Below are 26,285 nucleotides of genomic sequence, written 5' to 3'. Positions count from 1 at the left end.
GATAGGGCTAAATTTTCATTACAATGTAGATGGGAACATTAATATAAAGATGCTGCTTTCCCCCAACTCTGTGAATTTAGTGTAATCCCAATAGGAATATTCTTGACACGTGCCCAAATGACGTTGCAGTTTCTTTGCAAGAAGAACAGTGCGGGAACACTTGTTTAAGCAGCTCATGATATATGTGTTTCAAACCCAGTGATATTAAAATCTGTGGTACTGGCACAGTAATAGATAGCTAGATTGATGAGACAGAATAGAACCCAGAAATAATATAGTTTTAAGCATATGATACATGTTTGGGAATAATCGCCATCTATTTGGAAAACAGTACATAGTTACATCAAATTAAGTTCTAGATGAAATAGCTACTTGTTAAAAAATAACAACACTAGAAGAGAATGTAAGAAAAAGGTTTTAATACAATCTTGAGACAGGAAAGAATCTTTTATTGCCATAGCAAGAGGCTTAAACCATTAAATTTGTATATGTTAGAAAATACAGGTAACAGAAGCTAAAATGGTAATTTGGAGTAAAGCTTTGTAACATGTGGCTTGACTGTTTTGTTTCCAGAGTGACAAGGTGCTAGAGGCACTCGGCACAGCCTTTCTTTGCTCATTACTCAACAAACATCCATTGAGCTTCTAGAATGTATGTGACCCTGGGATACACGCTGGGTATACATTTTTCATGTCAGAACACATGGTCTGTGCCCTCCTAGAACTTAAAAATCTGGTGAGAGACAATAAACATAATTATGAGAGGAAATAAATTAGTTGAGTCTAATTATGTTGGGAGAGGGGATAAACAGGGTAAGTAAGCATCTTTGAGGAGGTGCCCTTTAAGGGAGATCTGAAGAAAGTTGAAAGAGTCTTGCTGAGCATTTGGGTAAAATCATTTCATGAAGAAGGTTAACAGTTTCAAAGGCCGGATGAGAAGTTTTCAGGAGACAGCAAGGAGACTAGAGGACAAAAGCATATTGTCTAAGGGGAAAACAGGCATGAGATGAGAGGTTGAAGAGGTAGCCAGGGCCAGAGTCATTCATTGCATTCATCAGATATTTATTGGGCACTAACCCATGTGCAGAGCACAAGGAAATATAGTAGCAGTGAACAAAACAAAAATCCATGCCCTCTAGGAGACAAAGCACTTGGCTTCAGGATCCCTGCAGGTAATGCAACAATTTTATTCAAAGTGCAAGAGAAAACTGCACCAATGTTTAATCAAGGGAGTGATCTAGTTTAGCTTTTAAAATCTACTCTGGCTGTGTTGAGAATAAATGGGGGAGGGAGAATTACGAGTGAACAAGGAAGTCTAATAAAGAACTTAACAACTCTAGGTTGGGTGAGTGGTGACTTGAAATGGCTATTGTGCATTATATCACTAGTGTGTCAAGAAAGGCAGAAAGAATTGAGAGCTGGCAACACTGGGATATCCATAGGTTTTCTTATTATTGGATTATTGTCCATCTTTTTAAAAAGCGGGTTTTCATCAGTTCCAAGACTCATAGTTTTCCCCATCTCAACAGTATGAAATTGAGTTAATAAGTCTTATCCTTGATGGCATCTTAAAATCTCTGTCAGCAAGGCCACAGTCCTGCTTGATTTGTTTGCCTGTGTACTCACAAACAGTTAACAGCTGCTCATTTTAGTCAATGTTGTGAGTATTGTTGCTATTTCTCATGTTAACTTTAGCTGTTGTTTAGTATATCTTCAGTAATATTATGCTGTGAACCAGCATTGAAACAATTATTGGTATGGAGAAAGTTATAAAACAGTTCAAAATGATATATGATTAAACTTTATGGTTAAATAAGTAAAAAAGGGTCTTGCAATCAGTATAAAATAAAAATTCTGAATGATAGAAGCTTGGGTCATGGTTTATTTGGAGGCATTTCCTTCTTTTCTTTCCAACACATTAAACAGTGGTTTACCTTACAATCAGTGGCATCTTAGATTTGATGAAATACAGTAACATTAAAATGGCATTCATATCCAGGAACATTTGTGATTAGTTTTCCATTTTGTTTATGAACATGATTCTGGAGATAGCAGGTAAATAATTCCCCCAAATAAAAGCCAAAGAAGAAAAACAAAAATTAAATTAAGCATTATATTTTCTGTTTGTACTGAAATTACATTGTTACGTGACTTATTGTTAGATTTTGTATTGTTTACTGGAGTGCCTTTCCTTTGATGGATAGAAGCGTGAAGACACCTATTGGACACATACTGAACTAGAGTCAAGACGTGGTTAGTGCCTGGGGCCAGGCATATGGAGTTTTAACAGGCTTTACAGGTGATTCCGTGATACACCAAAGTTTGGTTCTCAGTCTGTTGGCAGAACATACCTGAATTGGCTATGGAATTTTTGGATTGGCTATCCATATGCATACCAAGCATTGTCTATAGGCTGAATAAATATTTCAGTTCTATATGTGCTCCTGTTTTTTTGAAATGTAGATCCTATTGTGATGAATAAAATACTAATTTGTTGGGAATTCCCTGGCGGTCCAGTCGTTAGGATTCTGCGCTTCCACTGCAGGGGCCACGGGTTCGATTCCTGGTCGGGGAACTAAGATCCGCATGATGCACAACATGGCCCCCCAAAAAAAAAAAAAATTAAAATACTAATTTGTTTTAAAACATTTACACGTATGTTAATTTTGGTCTCTATAATATTTTAGTCAACAAACCTTGTTTAGTGCAACTGCTCTCATGTTAAGATTTGCAGCAGTGTTTGAGGTTTAAAAGCCCTACTCTTAATCTACAGATTCAATGCAATCCCTATCAAACTACCACTGGCATTTTTCACAGAACTAGAACAAAAAATTTCACAATTTGTATGGAAACACAAAAGACCCCGAATAGCCAAAGCAATCTTGAGAACGGAAAACGGAGCTGGAGGAATCAGGCTCCCTGACTTCAGACAATACTACAAAGCTACAGTAATCAAGACAGTATGGTACTGGCACAAAAACAGAGATATAGATCAATGGAACAGGATAGAAAGCCCAGAGAGAAACCCACGCACATATGGTCACCTTATCTTTGATAAAGGAGGCAAGAATATACAGTGGAGAAAAGACAGCCTCTTCAGTAAGTGGTGCTGGGAAAACTGGACAGGTACATGTAAAAGAATGAAATTAGAACACTGCCTAACACCATACACAAAAATAAACTCAAAATGGATTAAAGACCTAAATATAAGGCCAGACACTATCAAACTCTTAGAGGAAAACATAGGCAGAACACTCTGTGACATAAATCACAGCAAGATCCTTTTTGACCCAGCTCCTAGAGAAATGGAAATAAAAAGAAAAATAAACAAATGGGACCTAATGAAACTTCAAAGCTTTTGCACAGCAAAGGAAACCATAAACAAGATGAGACGACAACCCTCAGAATGGGAGAAAATATTTGCAAATGAAGCAACTGACAAAGGATTAAACTCCAAAATTTATAAGCAGCTCATGCAGCTCAATATCAAAAAAACAAACAACCCAATCCAAAAATGGGCAGAAGACCTAAATAGACATTTCTCCAAAGAAGATATACAGATTGCCAGCAGACACATGAAAGAATGCTCAACATCATTAATCATTAGAGAAATGCAAATCAAAACTACAATGAGATATCATCTCACACCAGTCAGAATGGCCATCATCAAAAAATCTACAAACGATAAATGCTGGAGAGGGTGTGGAGAAAAGGGAACCCTCTTGCACTGTTGGTGGGAATGTAAATTGATACAGCCACTATGGAGCACAGTATGGAGGTTCCTTAAAAAACTAAAAATAGAACTACCATACAACCCAGCAATCCCACTACTGGGCATATACCCTGAGGAAACCATAATTCAAAAAGAGTCATGTACCAGAATGTTCATTGCAGCTCTATTTACAATAGGCAGGACATGGAAGCAACCTAAGTGTCCATCAACAATGAATGGATAAAGAAGATGTGGCACATATATACAGTGGAATATTACTCAGCCATAAAAAGAAATGAAATTGAGTTATTTGTAGTGAGGTGGATGGACCTAGAGTCTGTCATACAGAGTGAAGTAAGTCATAAAGAGAAAAACAAATACCGTATGCTAACATATATATGGAATCTAAGGAAAAAAAAAAAAAAGGTCATGAAGAACCTAGGGGCAAGACGTGAATAAAGACACAGACCTACTAGAGAATGGACTTGAGGATATGGGGAGGGGGAAGGGTAAGCTGTGACAAAGTGAGAGAGTGGCATGGACATATATACACTGCCAAACGTAAAATAGATAGCTAGTGGGAAGCAGCCGCATAGCACAGGGAGATCAGCTAGGTGCTTTGTGACCACCTAGAGAGGTGGGATAGGGAGGGTGGGAGGGAGGGAGACGCAAGAGGGAAGAGATATGGGAACATATGTATATGTATAACTGATTCACTTTGTTATAAAGCAGAAACTAACACACCATTATAAAGCAATTATACTCCAATAAAGATGTTAAAAAAAAAAAAAGAAGGTGTCAGATATGGGGATATATGTATATGTATAGCTGATTCACTTTGTTATAAAGTAGAAACTAACACACCATTGTAAAGCAATTATACTCCAATAAAGATGTTTAAAAAAAAAAGCCCTATTCTTTAACTAGGTTCTAGGCCAGGAATTTTGGCTGTAACATGTCTGAGGAATGCCCATCTGTATCTTTGGCAGTTGTCAGGTAAAAGCAGAGGAGGTTAGAGGGAAAAAAAGAGAAATAAACGTATATAGAAAAAACAGAAACTTTGGACAAAGAGTAGGAAGAATTAAAAAAGAAAAAGGGTCCCTAGTTAGTTTTCCCTTTGCTAGTGATTTTGGAAAGTGTGAACAGTTGCATCGCATAACTTACTGATTCAGGTTATCCTTCCTCATCTTTTTTTTTTTGTTGTGTCATTTGTACCTCATTTCCATTTTGACAGGAAGATATGTTTTCTCAGAAGCATGCTGTTACTTGAGATGGTAAAGGGTCAAAGTGCAGTGCTGTCTGACAATGGCAGAGTTGAGGTACAGGAGGAGTAGTGAGGGTTCCTTCTTCACTTCTCCGTGTGGAGTACAGTAAGCCCAGAACTTGTGTGGAGGATTGAAATCTGCTGAAGGGACGTCTAGCCTTGAACCAAGGGTGCTGGAGGCTAAAACCTGAAACTTGAAAGAAAGAAATTTCAGACATAAGTACTACTTTTCAGTCACAAATGCTCCTTTCTCTCAGTTGTGTAAGTAAATGTTGACTTACTTTTAAAAAGAAAGAAACTACTAACAACGGAGAAATTTTGTTCCTAACTTGTTTGTTTTCTTTCTCTAGTCATTATTCTTTATTAAATCAGTGAGAGGAACTGAACACGTTTTCTACCGTGTACCACAGTTGACAATATAACAAGATCCAGATAATTCTACCTGTATGAATCTCTGAGCTTTCTTTAATTTGTGTAGAGTGAAAATTTTCAGGCTAAAAAGAGCGAAATAAAGCAAGCACTAGCACATTCGACTTCTTACATTTGTCTGAATGGTACATTCTTTTTTATTCGCAGAGTCCTCTCCCTTTATTAACGGTGCAGGAGTCAGAGGCTCGATGTGCTCTCTGGGAAAGGGGAGTTGGTCAGCCCACTGACTGCAGGATGTGTTCATAATGAGCTTTAATGCGCAGGCCTTTGAATGGAGATCTGTTAGGACTGATAGGTTTTACAAGCTCTTAACAGGAAAGCTTTATGCCTGCGAATGGTTTAAAGTGCACCCTAGTTCCTTAGCAGAAGAGGATTTTTTTTTTATTCAAATGGATTTCTTTCCTTATATATTGCTGATATGCTTGCTAGAGTTTAAAATGAAATTGTAATAGTTTCACTGTAAAGCATTTGGAAATTTCCCTAATATCTGTGTGCCCAATTTATCACCTGTTTACAGTGTAGGGAGTAGACTCAGTGTGGACAGACTGGAGGCTGGGGGGTAACTGATGAGTTTGTTGTTTTAATGCAGGTGAGAGGTGATTATGGCCTGAACTAATGTGTTCAGATTTTGTCCTGGATTAATGTGTTCTGCATTTTACTGTCTTAATGAAGTGTTTTATCTTGCAGGGGTTAATTGTGGATTAACTCGATCCTTAACGAGACTTGCTTTTACACTCTGTTGGCTCTAGTCTAGGTAGCCTTCCCTCCAGGGCTAGACTGTCTCTACTCCTAAGACGTGACCTTTCTGGTGTCTCTGCTCAGTGCCTCTGATGTTCTCTCCACTCTGGCTCTTTGGAGCTTGAATTCTTCCCAGCCCCATGTGCGTTCAGGTAGTTGCTCAACTCATAGCTCTCTGGTAGTTGTTCTTTGACACTGTGGAGTCTTTCCCTGTACATGCAGGCTTAGTATTTGGTCAAAGACTCCAGGGGACCCCTGTCAGATCAGACACTGCTGCTTTTCTGGCTAGCTTCTTCCTCTGTGTCATTCTGCTCTGTACATTTCTCCTGTCTTTGGGACTCTTACCCACTGATCTGTCTTCTGAGCTCTGCGGGACTGCTGTTTTCTGTTTGGTCTTCCTCTCCCTGCATCACATATTGGATAGCAAGTCCGGACCATAACCTTGTTAGTTTCTCTTCTCTCAAGGATCATACTCCTGTGCTGCTTGTTTTCCAGCGTCTGAAAACAGTTGCTTTATGCATTTTTGTCTAATTTTAACATAGTTTATGACAGGAGAGCTAGTCTTCTGTCTGTTATGATCAGATTGTGTTGACCTTGTAGAGGGTGAGAAGTAAATAGGAAACTCGTTGAAGGATTGAAAACAGACTATTGCCGTGATTTGTTGATGCTTTATCTAGAGTACACCATTGCTTTCTTTAAAATGGACAGAGGAAATGAAAGGAACTTAACTCGAGGCTGTTGTAGTAATCTAGGCTGAAACTAGACTGGAACTGGAGTGAAATGATAAATTCAAGAAGTCTTTTGAAGCTGGAACAATTAGGACCTGCTCTAGAAGGTGGTAGGAAGTGAAGATGTGGGAGGAATGAAAGGAGACACTGTGCTGTTTGGCTTGAACCACCGGGAGGGTAATGCCATTTAAGGAGATGGGCAAGACTCATCAGTCTTCAGAGGAGGGGCTAGGTTAAAGAGGAGAAAATGACGAGTTTTGTTTTGGATGAAATAAGTTTGAGTGACCTAGTAAACATCTATATACATGTCAAATGGGCAGAGCAGAGGGCAGGGCTAGAATTTCACCAGCACTGTTCAGATGGAAAATATCCATCTGTATTCTCTGCCATCGCTAGGGGCTGTACCAGGGTACTCTGGAAGTACTGGCTGACTCAGAGACATTCCCAGAATCTGACAAGAAAATAGCCTGAGGAGGTCTGGTAACTTCAGGGTGATCCTTGAAGACCCGAAACTGTGATATTCTGCCATCTCCTTCCTTCCTTTCTGATCCTGAACGCACTGACATTTGGATTGAAAAAAATAGCTATGTTTTTCTGCCATTTGCTACCTGTAGACTGTTTAGGAAACTTGTTCAGCAGTCTTACCTTCTTTTTTTTTCTGATTGTAGCCCCTCTGGAGAGAGATTTCCATCGTAGGTAGCCCGGTGGTTGTTGCTCTGGGGGAGGATGCTGTGCAAAGGAGGTTGTCCACACAAATGCTTTCAGTTGTTTTGTGCAGTGTGGACTGTGGCTACTTTGATTCCTCCTTTTTCTTTTTTTTTAAATAAATTTATTTCTTTTTGGCTGTGTTGGGTCTTCGTTGCAGTGCGCGGGCTTCTCATTGCGGTGGCCTTTCTTGTTGCGGAGCACGGGCTCTAGGCGCGCGGGCTTCAGTAGTTGTGGCTCATGGGCTCTAGAGCGCAGGCTCACTAGTTGTGGCGCATGGGCTTAGTTGCTCTGCGGCATGTGGGGTCTTCCCGGATCAGGGCTCGAACCCGTGTCCCCTGCATCGGCAGGCGGATTCCTAACCACTGCGCCACCAGGGAAGTCCTGATTTCTCCTTTTAAAAAGGGACTCTTTCTAATCCCCTTTTTGGATTGTTTGGAGTTCTGATAATACGTCTTGGAGTCCTGTGGAAGAGCGACACACAACCTGGGGATGTGCCGGAGCTTCACCTCTTGTGGTGGCTGGGGTCTGTGTGACTTACCGTGTATAACCAGGTGTGCAGAGACGGGGACCCTCCTGTACCCCTTAGCCTGAATGCAGTCTGTGTGCTCCCTGGTCCACAGGGAAAGGTCAGGAAGACAGAAAGTGGATCAGAATGTCTTACAAGGCCGGGGTAGTCATCTTTGCATGTAACTACTACTCCCTTGCCTCTCCACTCCCCTGTTGAAAAAATGAGAGTGAAAAGGAGGACACGTACTCTCTTTTTTGCTTCTCTTGTATAGGAGATGCATCGGAGATTTGAGAATGCCCCCGATTCTGCCAAAACTAAAGCTCTGCAAACTGTTATCGAAATGAAGATGAGAACTTCCTAAGGAATCTTATGTGTCATTTCACACTTTAATGTGTGAGTTTAAGAAAGTGGTATGTAATAATAGTTCACTCATTTTGTAGACTGAGAAGAAATAGTAAGACTTAATGAAAATGACACGTTAAAAGAACTTCAGTTTCGTTTCCTCTTGTCCAGCATTTCTTGGAGTCAGCTGTTCTCAAACCTTTTGATATCAGGGCCCCTTATTCTCTTAAAATGACTCATTTCATTTGTTTTTAAGAAAATGTCCACCAAATACCAAGTTTGTGTGTCAGTTCTTCTCTCGAGTTAAGAATAGGGTTCCGTGAAAAAAGTACCTGATTGGGCTTGCAGCTCACAGAGCACCCAGTGCTGTCCTGGGAGCAGCGTCACACCCAGGTGCAGCAGCCGGGCCTGGCCCCTTCCTGTGTCGTCACACAGCATGGTACAGAGATACATACTCAAGGGCTGAGCATATGAAAAGTCACCAGGGACATTCCTAAGTGAGCCAGTGTTTTAAAAATGTTCTTTCTTAGTTTTCTTTTTTGTCTGAGAGTGCTGGCACTGAAGACTACACTGACGGCTAGCACGGTTTGGCGCTGTTGTCCAGAGGCACGAGCGCTTTTGCCTGTCCTTTATACCTTTAGTGCATGTGTTAACACAGTGGAAAAGGCACATAAAGTCATAGTATTATTATGAAAATAGTTTTGACTTCTCAAAAGGGCTAGGAGGCACCCCCAGGCTTTCACGGACTATACTTTGAAAACTTCTGCTTTAAGTTACTGAGTAGTTAGAAATCTTTAGGCTGAACGTTATGGTGATTGGTGACTAAGCGCTTGCCTTCTGTGTTAAATTGCCTGGATTCAAAACCTGGCTTTATTTAACCAGTTGTGTGACATAGAACAAGTAACCTAACCTCTCCATACCTTAATTTCTTTATTGATAAATGGTGATAACAATAGTACCTATCCCATGGGTTCTTTTGTGGTTTAAATTAGTTAAAACAAGTAAAACACTTTAAACAGGACCTGGCACATAGTAAACATTCAGTCAGTGTTAGCTGCTATGCTATTATTATTTTTATTAACAACATATTCCTTCTTGCAAGAGCTAGAAGACTCTTACAGATAGGGACCCCTCCCTCTCCCCCTCCTGCCCTCTCTGTCTCTTTTTTTAACTTCTTTGTATCCCCTAAAAAATTTGACACGGTGTTTTGCATCATGTGCCTTCATTTAATATTTGTTGATGTGGCAAGAGTCTTTAGTTTTTGGTATATAAATAGTTTTATGTAAATAGATGCTTCTCAAGTACAGTTATCAGAATGGTTCTCTTAATTTAGAAGATTTCCTCTTAAAACTTTGTTTTTATTGTTGTATACATCTTTATTCTCACTGGGGAAAGGGTTTACCAAACAAATACCAAATTAGTGGATTCTGGGTTCTTTATAGTTAGACAATTCATAGTCTTGAACATAATCTTGTAAACAGCCTCTAGAAAGGTATAATTACATATTCACATTTCCCACAAGTTTATTGGTACATGTTATTTCCTGATCCCTGTTGGAACCTAAAAACACACGAGTGTACCTGTATTCACAGAATTATTTTGCTTGCCTTTTGATGGCACAGGGAAGTGTACTGGTTTTAACTGGCAGTAGATCTATTTTAAGTTGTGTTAACCTCCAGCCATTCTGCTAAGAAGCAAGAGACTGAGATTCTGGTGGCCCAGTGGGGTCAGGTAGATGTTATGTTGAAATTGCAGATGAAATAGCTGAGATGCTGAGAGTGTGGCATGAGCTTGAGAGGATCATGAAGACCTAGACTGGTCTTTGGGGGAAATGGGAAAGGAGGTGATGGTGGACAATAAAAGAGCCCAGCTGTCTTCAAGGTGACGTAATATTCTTTTCTCTCTCCTCCTCCTCTCCCTCCTCCTTTCTCCCACTTTCTTCCCTCTGCTTCCTTCTCCCTTCTCTAACTTCTTCTTTTCCCTTTAGCAGTGGAGGAGCAGGGAGGAATTACTGGACTGCTGTAGGGTTAGAGTTTTGCTGGGTAGATATGGCAGAATGACTGGGATGCAAGTGAATTGAGGGTGGAGGTGAAGGAGTAGTTGGGATGATGAGTCCAGGAATGTAGCCTGGATAGGAGGGAAGAGAATTCAGAATGGATGGACAGGTTGGGAGAAAATGTAGAAGTTAGGGAGGTGGAGGACTCTGTGAGATACAAGAGCAGCAGTTAATGTGAGTGACGGTGTGTCAGGCCTGGGAGGAGAGGCCTGGGTGATGTGGTCTTGTAAACTGGATAGCTAAAATGGACCGGAGGATGAAGGCGTTGGCATTACGGATGTCAAGGAATTCGGACATTGAAATCTTAGGATTATGGCAAGAGTGGCATTTGAAGGAGAGATCTATTGTCAGCCGGGTGCTGAAGACTTCTTCAGCGGGCGGGAGTGACGGGGAAGCCCCTAGATGGCAGCCGTGCAGAGGGAGAGTGAAGAGGAGTGTGAGCTTTAAATGGGAGCAGCATGGAGGAACCTGGAGGATGCCCACACTTGTCCCTGCCACTCTGTGATGCTGGTGGATTAGTGAACTTCAATGGAGAGCGTTGGGGGAAATTATATCCTTTGGGAAAGCCTGGGTTTACTTAGAGCAGGGAGACAACTTTTGAAAAAAAGTTGAGCATTTGGGAAATTTAACAAGGAAAAGAGGATTTCAGTGGACTCAGTGGGGTTGGTTGATTAATGATGGGAGACCCAGGGCTGGGGAAGTATAGAGTAGTAAGATGATAAAGAATTTATTTATTTAGTTATTATACGTTCTAGGAGTAAGAAGCCTCCTTGGAAAGGGCTGTCCTCAAATAAACCCAGCCTGAGTACTGGTCGGTGCTACAACTAGTCCAACATATCAGGCGTTAATTTTCTGGCCTCATCCCAGAAAGTAGCCTGGCAGGTTCTTTTTCTGCCTCATGGCTTTCAGAGCTGCAGTTATGGTCCCTTTTTAGGTGCAGATTTTATGGTGCATGATTTGATAGTGAGTGTCTGATTTGGTCAAGAGCTGCCTCTCTGTCTGTGTTGGGATTTTCAGATAGTGCATTTGAAGCCGTTTATTTGTTTATTCTTCATGGGCCGGGATAGCTTTAAACGAGTAAATCAAAATCCTGGTTTAGGTTTAGAGTGTCTCTGATTGTGTTAATTTAATATGTTTAATTTTGAACCAAATGTAAGTTTCATTTGAATAGATTTGTAAAAGAAAATTTTCGTTGTGTTATTTTTAAAGGTAATGCAATGCAAGTCAGAGGAGTACAGCCCTCGCCTCTCCCCCGAACCTAAAAATAGCTAGCTGTAAGTGTCTCATGATAAATCCTTTAACTCTTATCAGCATACTCTCAGATAACAAGGAAAGTCAGTCAAGACAGGCTTGAGGTAAAGTGAAAAGAGGAAGTCAGTCTCAAAATTTCTTCCTAAAGGAATGGTTTCTCTAAAATTCCAAATAAAATAAAGCTATACTGAATTTATGCTCTTTAAGGTCTTTACTTCTTAGGTGAATAAGCATATGCAACTATAGATGTAAAAGTATCTATTCTTTGTAGGAGTTTTTCTGTAATTGATGACATCTAAAGCAATCTGGGGATAAACTGGATACTGTGACAGACAAAACCAAGAAAATGAGTATAGACGGATGTTGTACGAGGAGGTGATATTCGTGGTGATGCTGATTTACAAGGACAGTGACGTTTCTTTTTAGAAATCATTATGAGATATTTGCAATGCATGGTGAAGTATAGCGAATAAGTAAGATTACTAATGCAGTAAGTAGCCTCCTCTTATCTGCAGGGGATAGGTTCCACGACCCTCAGTGGATGCCTGAAACCACAGATGGTACCAAAGCCTATATATACTATGTTTTTTCCTATACATACCTATGATTAATTTTATAAATTAGGCACAGTGTGTAAGGGATTAGCAACAGTAATTAATAGTAAAATAGAACAGTTATAACAGTATGCTGTGATGGAAGTTATGTGAATAGGTCTCATTTTCTCTCTCTCTCTCTCTCTCTCAGTATCTTACTGCACAAATCTAATGCCTTCTTCATCTAAACTAAGCACTTGTCATGCACTGTAGCCGTAACTTTTGCAGTTTGAGGTGGCACGAATTTCTTTTTCCTTCATCCCAATTTCACTGCTGGAAGATTCGTTCTGACTGTAGATCTTAGCAACCTCAGCATATGATTTTTTCTCTTAGTGAGAACTTCCACCTCTTCACTTAAAAGAAGCACCTTACAGCTTCTCTTTGTCAAATCTGAATTGCCAGCATACTACTCTTGTGCTTTGGGGACGGTATTAAATAAAATACTGTCACGTAAAAATGGTCACTTGAACACAAGCACTGTGATGCCAGGACTGTCCATCTGATAACCGAGGTGGCTGCCGTGAGTGCCTAACGGGCGCGGGTACACTGGACAAAGGGATGATTCACGTTCCGGTGGGACAGAATGGGATGGTGTGAGAGTTCATCGTGTTGATTGGAACAGCGGTGCACAGTTTAAAACTTCTGAATTGTTTTTTTCTGGAATTTTCCATTTGATATTTTCTGACCGCAGTTGACCTCAGGTAACTGAAACCACAGAAAGCAGAACCACGGAAAGTAAAACTGTGGAAAAGGCGGGACCACTGTGTGATAAAGTGTAACTGTTAACGTAATTATTCATCCCTTTGTTTTTCTGCAGTGGGACGTTATCAGATCTTTATTATTGTAGATAAGGGTTATACGCATTATTGTGTAAATCTTTGAAACCTTCTTACTCTTTTCCCCACTCCTTTGCGGGCAGAAATAAGCCTTTTAGGGGGGGTCAAGTAAAACGATAAAATATTATAGCTAGAAAAGGTTTTACTGTTAATATTACAGATGTTTTCACTAGAAGTTTGTTGACCATAAAGTACTTAGAAACTTTAACTAGTTTTCCATTGCTTCTACTTCTTTAGTTAATACTCTCAATTTTAATCAAAAGGGTGCAGAGGAAAGGATAGAGGAAAAATCATACTATAGATCTCAGTCTCAGTCCTCTCCACCATATGGCCATGAAGGATATATTTTAGAAGCAAGGCACCAGTTGCAATATTTCTACATATTTGTTTATCTTTATTAAACTTCACATCTGTAAAGACAGACTTGTGCAACCTCTCTGACTTTTTGCGAATACTTTAATGTCTAAATCTTCCTTTGTCCTCAGGATTCAAAAATTTCCTCTATGGAGCGTGGGCTCTGAGACTTGGAAGAGGAGATTCAGATGCTGAAATCGAACGGGGCTTTGAGTACTGAAGAACGAGAGGAAGAAATGAGGCAAATGGAGGTCTATCGGAGCCATTCTAAATTTATGAAAAACAAGGTCATGGTGTGTGATACCGTGATTTTTAAATGGGGTTTGAAAAATTGATGCATGTTCCTACTTCTTTAGTGATGATGGACCTCACGCTGTTTTATCAGGCTTCAGGGAAGAATACTTGTACCGTAATTCTTTCAGATAGAACTTTCCCAGAATTAAAGTCAGAATTACTGATGTTGTATAGTTATTTCACATTTCACTTCAAAGAAAATTACTTGTATGAGGCTAAGTGTGTATTATCACAGTTTAACATTTCATGTCTACCAGTACTTCTGAGGCGATTAGTAGGATTACATCCAGATGAGTTTTTCTCACCATATGAAACATCGCGTTCTCTATGTGTTGTGAACAAATTTAGAAGTCAAATTCAGCCTAAGAGACTGAATCCACCTCCCCTTTTTTTTCCTGAAATGGCTTAAATAAAATCGTGTTTTCCCTTCAAACACAGTTCCCTAAAGGAAAGCCCTCTGCGCTCTCCCTTGGAGAAGACCCATGTGTATCAGGTTTATTGTTTCCCACGTGCACTTGGGGTGTATGTACAGTAGGATAGGCATCGCTGAGACATATCAGTCTGTATTATAACCTCAGTCACAGTATTCCTTCTTTAGAGCCAAAGGCATTTATTTTGATCCTATGAACTATTTTAGGCAAATTGGAGGACTTAGTTTATTACAGTTATCAGTTTATCAGGTCTGTGGTGTTTTAAAGATCATAATTTCAATTATAAAATATTAGCTAGAAAATAAGTGTTCCTCCCCCTCCCCCTGCCCCCCATATCCCAATTGTGTTAGTTCCCTAATTTCTCAGAAGTGAACACTGTTCCTTTAATGATACAGTTTCTGGCTTCTTTCTCTGATACCCATACCTGCATATAAGTCAGTAGAATATTCCTCTGTTATTTTAAGAATCTGTTATCAATGACTACGGCCAATTTCATGTAACTTTTAGAACTTAAAAATTCACATATCCAACTTTCTGTTAGTTTTGATTTATCATTCTAACTTGAGAACAAAATAAAATATCATCTCTGCTTCCCATTTGCTGATTAGCACATTTCAGTCCATTACCCTGTGAAAATAGTGAGCCCATCTAGGGTCCTTTGAAGAGGAAATTAGGGGAACAGATTTGATTGTGTTATATGAGTTATTGTTATTTCCAGTTACTGTTCTGGCTCAAAAGCAGATAATAAGAAGACCTAAGTTGACACATGAGTGAAAAAGAATAACAGTGTCGTGACAGGTAGAGCAACTGAAGGAGGAGCTAAATTCGAAAGAGGCTCAAGGGGAGGAGCTGAAAAAGAGAGCGGCTGGTCTTCAGGCAGAGGTCTTTGCCGAAACATTTACCCTTTGCGTGCAGTGATCCCACAGTGGGACCCTGCTGCTCTGGCTCTGGGTGCTCACACTTTCACTCTGTGGTCGGCAGCTTTGCCTGGGACTAGCACTGACCAGCCTGCTCTGCTCTTTAACTGACTCCTGTTCACCGGTTTGACCCACGTGCCACCCTGTGTGCAGCGAGCCCTCATGTGCTCTGGAAGCCCTGTCCCTGGTTTTTTATTGTTGCTTTGTCACTGTGTGGATGGTGCTTCAAAGCTGTTTTTTCTCGACTCCTTTCCTGTTAACCAGAAACTTGTTGATTTATGTGAATGGTCTCTTTCTCTTCTTAGGTACAAAGAATGTGCAGATGTTCTAGGTCCATCACCCAGGGTTTATTTGAGTCTGATTTCTTGAGTGAAGTGCTTTACCTTCATATGTAGACATCATCTTTAAGTCCCCGATAGGTGATTTTGCAACAAATTTTACTTTCTTTGGAACAGATGTATAGAAGTGATTAGCTTATTTAGTTATCTGGTCAGTTAGAAGTAGCGTGAAACTTAAAGTCTCTAAATCTATTCAGTAGCTCAATCATCTGTCTAGAGAACTTGAAATTCCATTTCAAACTGTGATAAAATGATTATAATAAAATAGCTGACACTTGAGTACTTACTATAAGCATTTTATAACCTACTAAGGTAGGTATATTCTCAACCCAATTTATGGATAAGGAAGCTGAGGTAACACAGTGGTGCTCAGGAAGCACAGTTAGTAAGAGGCAGAGTTTGATTTTTACACAAGCCATTTGGTTCCAGAACCTGTGCTGGTAAGCTCTGCACTCCACTGCCCTATACTAGGCTGTGCACGCATTTGTCTCACAAGTGTCAGGAAAAAAACTGCTTCTGAAAATTACGGTAGGATAAGACTGGAATGCAGCATTAAAAGAAAAAAAAAAAAAACCACTTGTGCTAATTTAGTGTGTTTGCTATTTATGGACCACTTTATAGTATAGATAGAAAAGTGAGATATTTTGTCTAAAAGGGTCCAATTTGGTTTGTTGTAACCATGTATTGTCTAGAGGAGAAGTTGATCTATAACTTTTTTTTGCTCAGCTAGTATTATTAATTTCTTTTTGTGTCGAACAACAGGCTAAACATTCTCTACATTTTTTTGGTTTAATCTGTACGCAGTACAGTGGCACTGGTTTGCTTTCTCCATCTTACTGATTAGGAAACCAAGGCTTAGAGAGGTAGTTACCCAAGAAGACACACTCGTTCGTTCTCACATGGGATTGACTGCAAAAGCCTTATGCTCCTAACTTTTAAGGAAAATTTGTGCTTCTAAACTCTTCTATTTAGGATATTTTCTTCTTTTTCTCAGTCTTTATGGTCAGTATAGCATTATTTGAGGATTATTTAGTAATGCAGATGATGAGGAAACTGAGATTTTATATTTATTTTTGATCACATGGTCTAGAGGTAGCTGGAAATTTGAGTAATCTTTAAGCCATAGTTCTTTAGCTGATGAGGTGAGAACATTTTGAACGTTTCTCCTGACTATTCATTCATACCACAAGTGCGTTTTTAGTGCATTCTGTTTGTTAGGGGTGGGATGTTGGTAAAGGGATGTCATGAAAGATGCTACACCATTACAGTATGTGGCAGCTCCTGGGTACGTATCTGTGTTACAGGATGGAAGTAGCTGCTGTTTACAGCTATCTTCCAGTGATGTCCTTAGCAGCTGCGAGTATTTTGCATACAGTGAGCACACAGAAATGTTTGTTGAATGAATGAATATTCTATTTGTAAGTAGAGATTTCATGCATATGAGAAAAATGCTTGTCTTCCTGATGAAACAGAACAGTAAATTATAAGTTTATTTTTAGTCCTCCTTAAAAGTAATTTTAATTACAGTAAAATTTATTTCATACTCTCTCATGGGAAATTGTTCTCAAAAACTTTGTCCCTTATGCCTAAGATTATTTCAGTCAAAATACTTTAGATACATTCAGCTTTTTAAAAAGTATTTTTTGTTTCATCAGTGGTACTGAGATTACTGACTTCTTGTGAAATTTATACTTCCAAGAGTCTATATTTTAGTGCATAGCTACCTTGCTTAGGCAGTAGATACAATGTAAAAACAGATATGATTTCTGTTAATTTGGCTTACATTTATAGCTACTTTATTTATTTATTTTAATTTTATTTTTGGCTGTGTTGGGTCTTCGGTTCATGCGAGGGCTTTCTCCAGTTGAGGCAAGTGGGGGCCACTCTTCATCGCGGTGCGGGGACCGCTCTTCATCGCGGTGCGCGGGCCTTTCACTATCGCGGCCCCTCCCGTCGCGGGGCACAGGCTCCAGACGCGCAGGCTCAGCAGTTGTGGCTCACGGGCCCAGCCGCTCCGTGGCATGTGGGATCTTCCCAGACCAGGGCTCGAACCCGTGTCCCCTGCATTAGCAGGCGGATTCTCAACCACTGCGCCACCAGGGAAGCCCTTGGCTTACATTTAGAATAAAAGAGTAAAAATTCTTAGAAACACGGTAGAAATGTAAAGGAGATGTTTGATGTTAAATGTTTTCTAAGTTAAGATGAGAAAAATTTCTGGGGGAGTGAGTGGCACCTGTTGATGTATGGATTACTCTGTCAGAGTAATTCAAATTTGATTACACATGTAGATTCTTAGAGAATGAGATTTTATGCGTTCTTTATTTAGGTTATATACTTTTATCCATTTAGTTGATATGACATGTTGTAGGTAATATAACTTTGTAGGTGGAATCTTTCTTTTAGGTCAGTACCCCTAACTCCTCAAAATTATATAATTTTTAGAAAGCACATGTTTATAATGCCTTATAACACTAAAGTGGCTTTTTAAGAAGGACTTTATGTACACTTTCATTTGAGAATGAAAAAAACAACAATGAAAAAATAAATGTGCAGCTTTTGAGTTTAAATAGCAATAGTAGGAAGTTTCTTTTTTCTTTCTGTATTCCATCTACACTAGTCCTGCTGTATGATTTGAAGTTTCTTATGACTTAATAAGATGAAAACTGCTTTAGTCGTGTTCAGATGCTTACTGCTGTCTCATAGTCATCTAAGTGAATTGGGATTTTTCTTCTTCCATTCCTTTTCTAATGGATTTCAAAAGTTTAGGGGAGACAATAAATGAAAACTGGAAATTTTGCTATTAGTTGAATAAGCTTTGTTTTTTTGGGGGGGGTGGTCAGCTAAGATTAGATGGTGCAAAAAGATGAATTGTGTCCTGTCATAAAGTTAATGCTGTATATCTTGACGTGGATCTGTCAAAGATCCAGATCAGAGGTGGTGGTTTTATTTCTTTTTTCCTTACACTGCTTTTTCTTCTTCTCTAGATTGGTCAGGTGAAGCAGGAGCTGTCCAGAAAGGACACAGAACTACTAGCCCTACAGACAAAGCTAGAAACACTCACCAACCAGTTCTCAGACAGCAAGCAGCACATTGAAGTGCTGAAGGAGTCCTTGACTGCTAAGGAGCCTCGAGGGCTGCCATCCTGCAGAACGAGGTAAAAGGAGTTGTGGGATTTGCACGGAGCCCATTCCTTGGCACCTTTTCTTGTGTGTTACCTGTGCACTTCTTGTTGTGTTGAGATACGGGAGCTATGAATAATGTTACGATGGATTCTTTAGCGATGTGGTCAGTTATAGTACTAAACTATAACCATCTTGTTTCTATTGTTCTTGTATCTAACAAATTAAACCGGTGCAGTTAATATATATTTTTGATACTTCAGACTTTGACTAAGTCTGTGCTTCTAAGTAGACTTTAAACTAATGTTATGAAATGAAACGATAGTTGTAAAAGCATTTGTTTTCACCCGTGGTAAATCTTTCAGTCATGAATGGGAGTGAGCTTGGTCAGCCTGTGTTGGGTTATTAAGTGTCCTTAATTTTTGGTATTATGAATAGCTTTAAGTAGGCAAACTGTGGAATCTAGAAATGTTTGAGATAAATCTTGTTTTGAACTGCAGATTATTAGACATGTGCCTTCATGTCCTGTTTGAAAATAAAGTTAGCATTTTTAGAAATATTAGAAGATTATCTAGTCTGCCAGCCTTGATTAGAGGTAGGAACACACTAAATAATTCCAGGCAGATGAGAATCTCTCATATTTGCAATGAGAAGGAATTGATGATGCTATTTGGATTTACTGTCTTAAGGAAAATATTTTCTAAAGATCTCAATGAAATAGAGAATTTAGGTAGGAATAGGTAAGCAGTTCTGCTCTATAGAAGAAAAATAAAGCGTATAGTATGGATTAATTTTTTCTTTTCTTTTCAAGAACAAGGTAATAGATAAATAAAGGCATAGTGTAATGAAGAAAGGAATGGGTAGTAAAAAGAAGGCATAAAAACATCTTAGACCCAGAAGTTCAGAATCTTCAAGCGAGGGGGAATGGGAAAATGACCAAAATGTTTCATGTAGTATTTTATTTTTTTACAGTTAGGGATTTTGTTGAAAATGAGAGATTTGGATGATGTATTTATAATTTTCCTTACAACTTATACTTTTTCTATTTTGATCACGTTTCATTTTATCATGATACCTCAGAGGGATATTTTGGGGTAGATAAGGCTCTGGCTCTGGAGTCACAGTTACTGAGTGTGAACTTCAGTTTTACCACTTGCTACCAGGTGCAGGGTCCTGGGCACATTACTTAAGTTCATTGTGCCTCGTTTTACACCTGTAAGATGAAGAGGAGTTCCTGCCTCATTAGGTTGTTAGCATTAAACTAATTTATTCACTCCTAGTGCCTGGCACATAGTAAGGTCTTTGTCTGTCAGTTATTGGCATCCTTCTAATTCTTGTAATACTATCAGCTAATATATGTAAACTGTTAAAACGGTAAGAGAACATTGTTGCTTTTCTTTTCATTGGCATAAATTTTATGTAGAAGGTCTGCTATTTAACATTTTTATCAAGCTAAATTAAGGTTTATTCAGGGAATTGCAAATACAGAATTATCTGAAAAATGTTACCTGCAAATTTATTAATTTGTGGCTTTATTAGAGATTTTCACATCAGTGCCTGGTATGAATGCAGTACTACAAAAGGGTCAGAAGAGGGCGCCAGTGTTTTGGAGCTGAGCCTGTTGGCAAGTGCTGCTGTGATAGTTTTGGATGGAGGTGGCAGGTGTGGGAACCAGGGAACCAGGCAGTTGGTTAATGATAATGCAAACACTTAAAAGCTTGTCACAGTCTAATAGATGACTTCTTCCCCTTGGCAACCCATCCTTCTCTTTGTACCCCCCTCTGAAATAGTGTTCTTATTAGCTAGGTCTCACACAGATGGGCTTGTGATTGGTTTCTTGTACCATAGAGAACAAAGACTGTATTTGTGGTCATTCTTGGATGGTTTTTATATTTGTTTTTAGGACTAACTGAGTTTCAGCAATTACCCCTGTAAGTTATTAGGACTACTGCTCAAATATAAGGGTCTCATTCTAAAAGATAACAGTAGAAAAGCTAACTTCCTTTTGAATTTGGGGTGATTATATGAATGTTATATGCCTGTTTATCAGGATTTGCTATTTTTTCTTAAATTACTCTGGTGACACTTGACAAGGCTCACTTTTTCCAAAGCAGCTTTCTCCTGTTGGATCCCATAAAAGACAGTTTGAACCAGCTCTTTGAAAGTTCTCACCTATTTCTATAATTGCTATCTTTCTGTTCCTATAATTGCTCTTTTTTAAAAAAATAATTTTATTTATTTATTTTTGGCTGCATTAGGTCTTCGTTGCTGCGCGCGGGCTTTCTCTAGTTGGCGGCGAGCAAGGGCTACTCTTTGTTGTGGTGCACAGGCTTCTCATTGCGGTGGCTTCTCTTGTTGCAGAGCACAGGCTCTAGGCTTGCAGGCTTCAGCAGTTGTGGTACACGGGCTCATTAGTTGTGGCTCGCAGGCTCTAGAGCCCAGGCTCAGTAGTTGTGGTGGCGCACGGGCTTAGTTGCTCCGCGGCATGTGGGATCTTCCCAGACCAGGGCTCGCTCCTGTGTCTCCTGCATTGGCAGGAGGATTCTTAACCACTGCGCCACCAGGGAGGCCCACTATAATTGCTCTTTATCGATCTCATCCTCCTCTCTGAAGCTACCCTAGACTTTCATCCAGCTCTCAAATCACAAAATTAAGCACATAATGAAAAAGAACATGGATTCAGGAGTTTTTTGGTTTTGTTTTTTTTTTAAATTTTAAAATTCTTGAAGGAAAAACGGGATGTGGGAAAAGACCTGGTGTTTTTCCTGTTCAGGGTCCATGGAATGAGGTCCTTTTGTGTTGGGCAGTGTACAGTGTATAGTATCTATGGAATTGCTCCAGTTTTATGAACATCTCCTTTAATTGGTTGACCTTCACAGAGGTGGTCTGGATTTAGTAGCACTGTGGTCAAAGCATGGGCTTTGGAGTCAGACCTAGGCTTGAAATAGCCTTCTACATTTATTAGTTATGTGACCTTGGATGAGTTATCTTACCTCTGTAATCCTCCATTTTCTCGTCTGTCACTGAGAAGAATAATAATACCAACTTCCTAAGGTTAGAATAGATGTTTAATGTGGCTAGAATAGATTTTTTAAATTATGAAGTTCTCATCTGAATTTGGAGGTGAATATTAAATATCAGTGGGTTTAAAATATCACCACTGGTTTTTTTAGATGATAACTTTGTAGCCCTCTCCCCACCTTTGTACAGATAAACTGTGCACTGTTGAATGACACATCTCTGCCTGTGGCCTTTTGCAAGTTTCTCTGAGCTCTTCAACCTGTTGTTGGGATGTCAGACAGAACTCAGTGCAGTTGAAATAGCCTTTTAAAAAGGTCTGCTTGTGTACACTCTCAGCCTCATGACCCAACGCCCTTCAGTCATCCTCCTTTCTAGATGGGAACAGTGGGAGATGTGGTGATAGGAACAGTGGGAGATGTGGTGATAGGAAATTATACTTAGTGATCTTCGGCAAGTCACTTAGTTTCGGCTTTGATTTCCTCAGCTTTAAAATTAGGAGTAGTTTAGATTATTTACCTTTTTAAAAGTTTATGGGGACTTCCCTGGTGGCGCAGTGGTTAAGAATCCGCCTGCCAAAGCAGGGGATACGGGTTCGAGCCCTGGTCCAGGAAGATCCCACATGCCGCAGAGCAACTAAGCCCGTGCGCCACAACTACTGAGCCTGCGCTCTAGAGCCCGTGAGCCACAGCTACTGAGCCCATGTGCCACAACTACTGAAGCCCACGCGCCTAGAGCCCGTGCTCCGCAACAAGAGAATCCACCGCAATGAGAAGCCCGCGTACCGCAACTAAGAGTAGCCCCCGCTTGCCGCAACTAAAAAAAAGCCCACGTGCAACAACAAAGACCCAACACAGCCAAATAAATAAATACATAAATTAAAAAAAAAATTTATGAAATACAGGAAAAATGCAGAAAATAATATAGTAGACAGTACTCAGATTTAACTTACATTTATGTGTGACCACATTAGGTGATCTTTAAAGGTCCTTTCAAAGAAAAGATTAAAACCAAAAAAGCTCATTCTAAACTAAATATTCAGTGAAAGCAGAAACTTTTGTTAGAATCTCAGGTTTTTAGAACTGGTTGGGGCTAGGAATAGGCTAGGAATAAATATTAGGAAGCTGTCATTATGGGGGTAGTGGCTAAAGCCTTAGGGATGAATTGGTTTCTCCAGAGGAAGGTTGTATCGAGTGAGATGTAAAGAGGGGGAAATGACAGCGGATCCAGTGAAGAAAACTGAAAAGGTGTGGTCAGAGAGTTAGAAAGGCAGTGAGTCATATAATTGCAAAAGAGGAATTATAGGAAACATGCCATTGTTACTGGCATGCAGTTACTAGTGCTAATGTGCTCTTAGGTAGATCTGTTTATTGATGTAAAACAAAAGAAGGTTAAGATGGGTTGAGATAATTAATACTTTTGTGGTCAGAAGTAAAAGGCCAAACAGCAAGGTAGCCATTTTTCTGTTCATGTCCTTTGGTAGAGAAAGTCTTGTGGAGGAAAAACCTTCTGATTTTGTTGAAGTTGGCCTAACCTGTTTGCCACAGACCTTGATGCTTGGCAAGCTGGTTAGATGCTGTTCCTCCAGCTCAGTTGATGTGAATAAAAAAGGTCTTATTCCTCCTGCCAAGAATGGTGTTAGGGTGATGACTGTGTGTCCTGCTAGTCTGTGAGGGGTTTTCCTGAATATGTTTTTTGTGGTTTGCAAAATACGGACCTCACGCAAAATTATACTCTGAATTTAGTTCACACCAAACCAGAAGATCAGTGTAGAATTCAGAGCAATTAATCTAGTAGTAGCAAAGTGGTTTTTGTGGTTATTTTTATCTCAGCTCTCCAGACTAGCCCATTTAAATTCTGCATTGCATGAAAAAGCAGATCAAGAAAAAGTGTACACAGGTGATTTGAATTGAAAAGATCACTTAGTAATTAGACTGTGGGCTTGGGTAGTTTCTGTGGCTAATATTTGTGATACGAAATATTTTTAATATCAAAACCTGCATTTCCCACTGCAGTAACACCAAAGGTTTGTATGTTTATAACAGGAGTTTTCATTCTTTACCTTTTTCGGTCACCAATTCTTGTGGGTCTCATACCTGACATTCCCTCAAATCGGCATGCGGGTATTTATGAGTGGTGGTTCGTGCAGGCCCATTTCCAGGTCACTTAGCAGAGTCAGGGATCTAACGTAAAAGTGCAGCTGGGGCATCTGGGTACTTTTGGTAAAGAAGCAGCAATATGAGGCCTCACAGTTATTATCCTGAGACATTGGTCCCATCAGAATGAGAAACACTTAGAAGTGATGAGGGACGTTTTCCTGCTGTGTTCTGATTCCTGACCCACAGATGGAAAGCCTTTCATTTTTCTGAAATTAATGCTGAGAAGAACTGAGAGACAAGGCAGTTCAAGCTTATCTACAGGTTTAAATGTCTGGGCTTTTGACTTCTGCAATAAGAATTTAATAGTGTATTTCAAGGGTATTGGGTAAAATGTTTTTAAGGTGAGTTGCTTTGTTCTTTTGCTTGTGGTTATTGGGATATATAGAATACATATTAGAAGTGGAATATATAGTATACAGAATACAAACTAGAATGTAGGAATTAGGTAGAAATGACTTGGCATGAGATTTATTTATTTTTAGATTTCTGGCATGTGTACTTTCTAAGACTTTGACCTCTTTAACTGTGCAGCGGGTCAGAGGGTTCAAGGAGCTCCCTCTTGACTCGCCCTGACTGATGGATGCCCTGTAATGGGTTCACTAATAGGAGCCACATCTCATGCTGTCAGATGGAACTAGTAGCCACGTAGGCCGGCTGGAGCTGAGCCTCAACAAACGCCAGGTGGATAAGGGTCAGTGAGTTCTTCTGGCATCTCGACAGCCTGGTCGTTGAATTTCCTATTCACAAGAATCTTCGCTCTGTGGTGGCAGTTCTTTTCTCCCTATTGAATAATTATTCAGTCTGTTCTGACATTTCCCTTCTGGACCTTTTTTCCTTCTTTGCATAGTGGAGTGTTTCTGATTTTAATAGGTAGATGAAGGAAAACTGGGGGTAACTTAAGGAATTTTGTCACCTTGCACTTTAGAAAGGACCATTGGAGAACTCAGTGGTGATCATGTATTCCATCTTTGTTCTGCATTGGATTTTAGTTCTTGCTCTGAACTCTCTAGTGCTGAATTCAGGCACCAAAACTGGAAATTTGTAACGTAACATCTTTTGGATTCGCTGGGCTTGGCTTATTGTAGTTCTACTGTTTGTCAGTAAAACACTTTTTTTTTTTTTTTTGGTCACTGCTGAGTAATCTTTTCTTTTTCCTCATCTTTGAGGAAAAATTTAAGTAGATTGGCTATCTTTACACATGTCAAGTTTCCATTTCATATACTATTCATGGGAAGAACTCATTTAGATCTTCTTCAGTTGCTTTCATTAGCCGTTTGTAATTTTCAGCATACAGAGCCTATACATGTTTTGTTAGATTTAGACCTAGGTATTTAATTTTTTTGGAGTGATTGTAAATGGTCATACATTTTGAAACTTGAAGTTCAGTATTGCATCATATTTATTTTGACCAGTTCACAAAATATCAACATTTTAAAAAGCTAGTGTAGGGACTTCCCTGGTGGCGCAGTGGTTAAGAATCCGCCTGCCAATACAGGGGACACGGGTTCGATCCCTGGTCCAGGAAGATCCCACATGCCGTGGAGCAACAAAGTCTGTGCGCCACAACTGCTGAGCCTGCGCTCTGGAGCTCACGAGCCACAGCTACTGAGCCTGCGTGCCAAAACTGCTGAATCCCGTGCGCCTGGAGCCCATGCTCTGCCACAAGAGAAGCCACTACAATGAAAAGCCCACACACTGCGATGAAGAGTAGCCCCTGCTCGCTGTAACTAGAGAAAGCCCGTGCACAGCAGCGAAGACCCAACACAGCCAAAAATAAAAATAAACAAAATAAAATAAATTAAAAAAAAAAATTAGTATAAATATGCCTCTATTTTCCTTAGTAGTATGTTTACTAAGAACTATTTCAGGCACTTAAAATATAGGTAAAATACTAAAACATTTTAATATGGTAAATGACGTGTAGGAGTTTTGAATTTTAAGGTAGTTGGCTTTACCAGTATTTCTTCTTTACGATGTATCCTTTCTGGGTCTTTAAAAAAAAAACATCCTTCCATGCTGCCCTGTCTTAAAAGATACTTAAACAGTATCTTTCTTTCTAAAAGTTTTAAAGATTTGCTTTCTATATATAAAGCTTTAATTCATCTAGAATTCATTTTTGTGTATGATATGAGTCAGGGTTCTTCCCCCCTCCCTCAGTATGGGTAGCCAGTTGTCTAAAAACAGTTTATCAGATACTCTGTGCTTTCCTCACTGATTACAGTGTCACCTCTGTTTATATGTGTATGGGTCACTAAATGGTGTGAGTGTGTGTGTCTGGGCTTGCATTTCTGTGGCAAACGTCTGTTGGTTTATTCCTGTTCTAATACCATGCTTTCTAATTTTGCTTACTTAAAAAAATCAAATTTATTGCCATCAAATAAACTGCATATATTCAAAATGTACAGTTTGGTAAGTTTCGGCACATACACCTCTGAAACCAATGGCACGGTCAAGATAAAGAACACCTGTCCCCAAGGTTTTCTTGTACCTC

At 39.6% G+C, this 26,285-nt stretch overlaps 1 protein-coding gene across 21 annotated transcripts in view; it reads left to right on the top strand.

The window, feature by feature from the left end:
- Positions 1-8,475: 8,475 nt before the first annotated feature.
- The window catches only part of LOC132362734 (ELKS/Rab6-interacting/CAST family member 1-like), a 187,013-nt gene continuing 169,203 nt past the window's right edge, over positions 8,476-26,285 (top strand). For 16 of the 21 annotated variants that reach the window (XR_009502451.1, XR_009502460.1, XR_009502458.1 and 13 more), the window contains exons 1-3: positions 8,477-8,496; positions 13,650-13,811; positions 18,483-18,652. The gene's annotated coding sequence lies outside the window, so the exon portion shown is untranslated. Of the gene's footprint in view, positions 8,497-12,860; positions 13,030-13,649; positions 13,812-18,482; positions 18,653-26,285 lie in introns of those variants that run through there. The other 5 variants (XM_059917716.1, XM_059917709.1, XM_059917712.1 and 2 more) reach the window with 4 other exon arrangements.

This window comes from Balaenoptera ricei, chromosome 3 (genome assembly GCF_028023285.1).
Source record: "Balaenoptera ricei isolate mBalRic1 chromosome 3, mBalRic1.hap2, whole genome shotgun sequence".
NCBI lineage: Eukaryota > Metazoa > Chordata > Mammalia > Artiodactyla > Balaenopteridae > Balaenoptera > Balaenoptera ricei.
The sequence above is the reverse complement of the archived record's forward strand: the minus strand, read 5'-3'. Positions and strand labels throughout refer to the sequence as shown.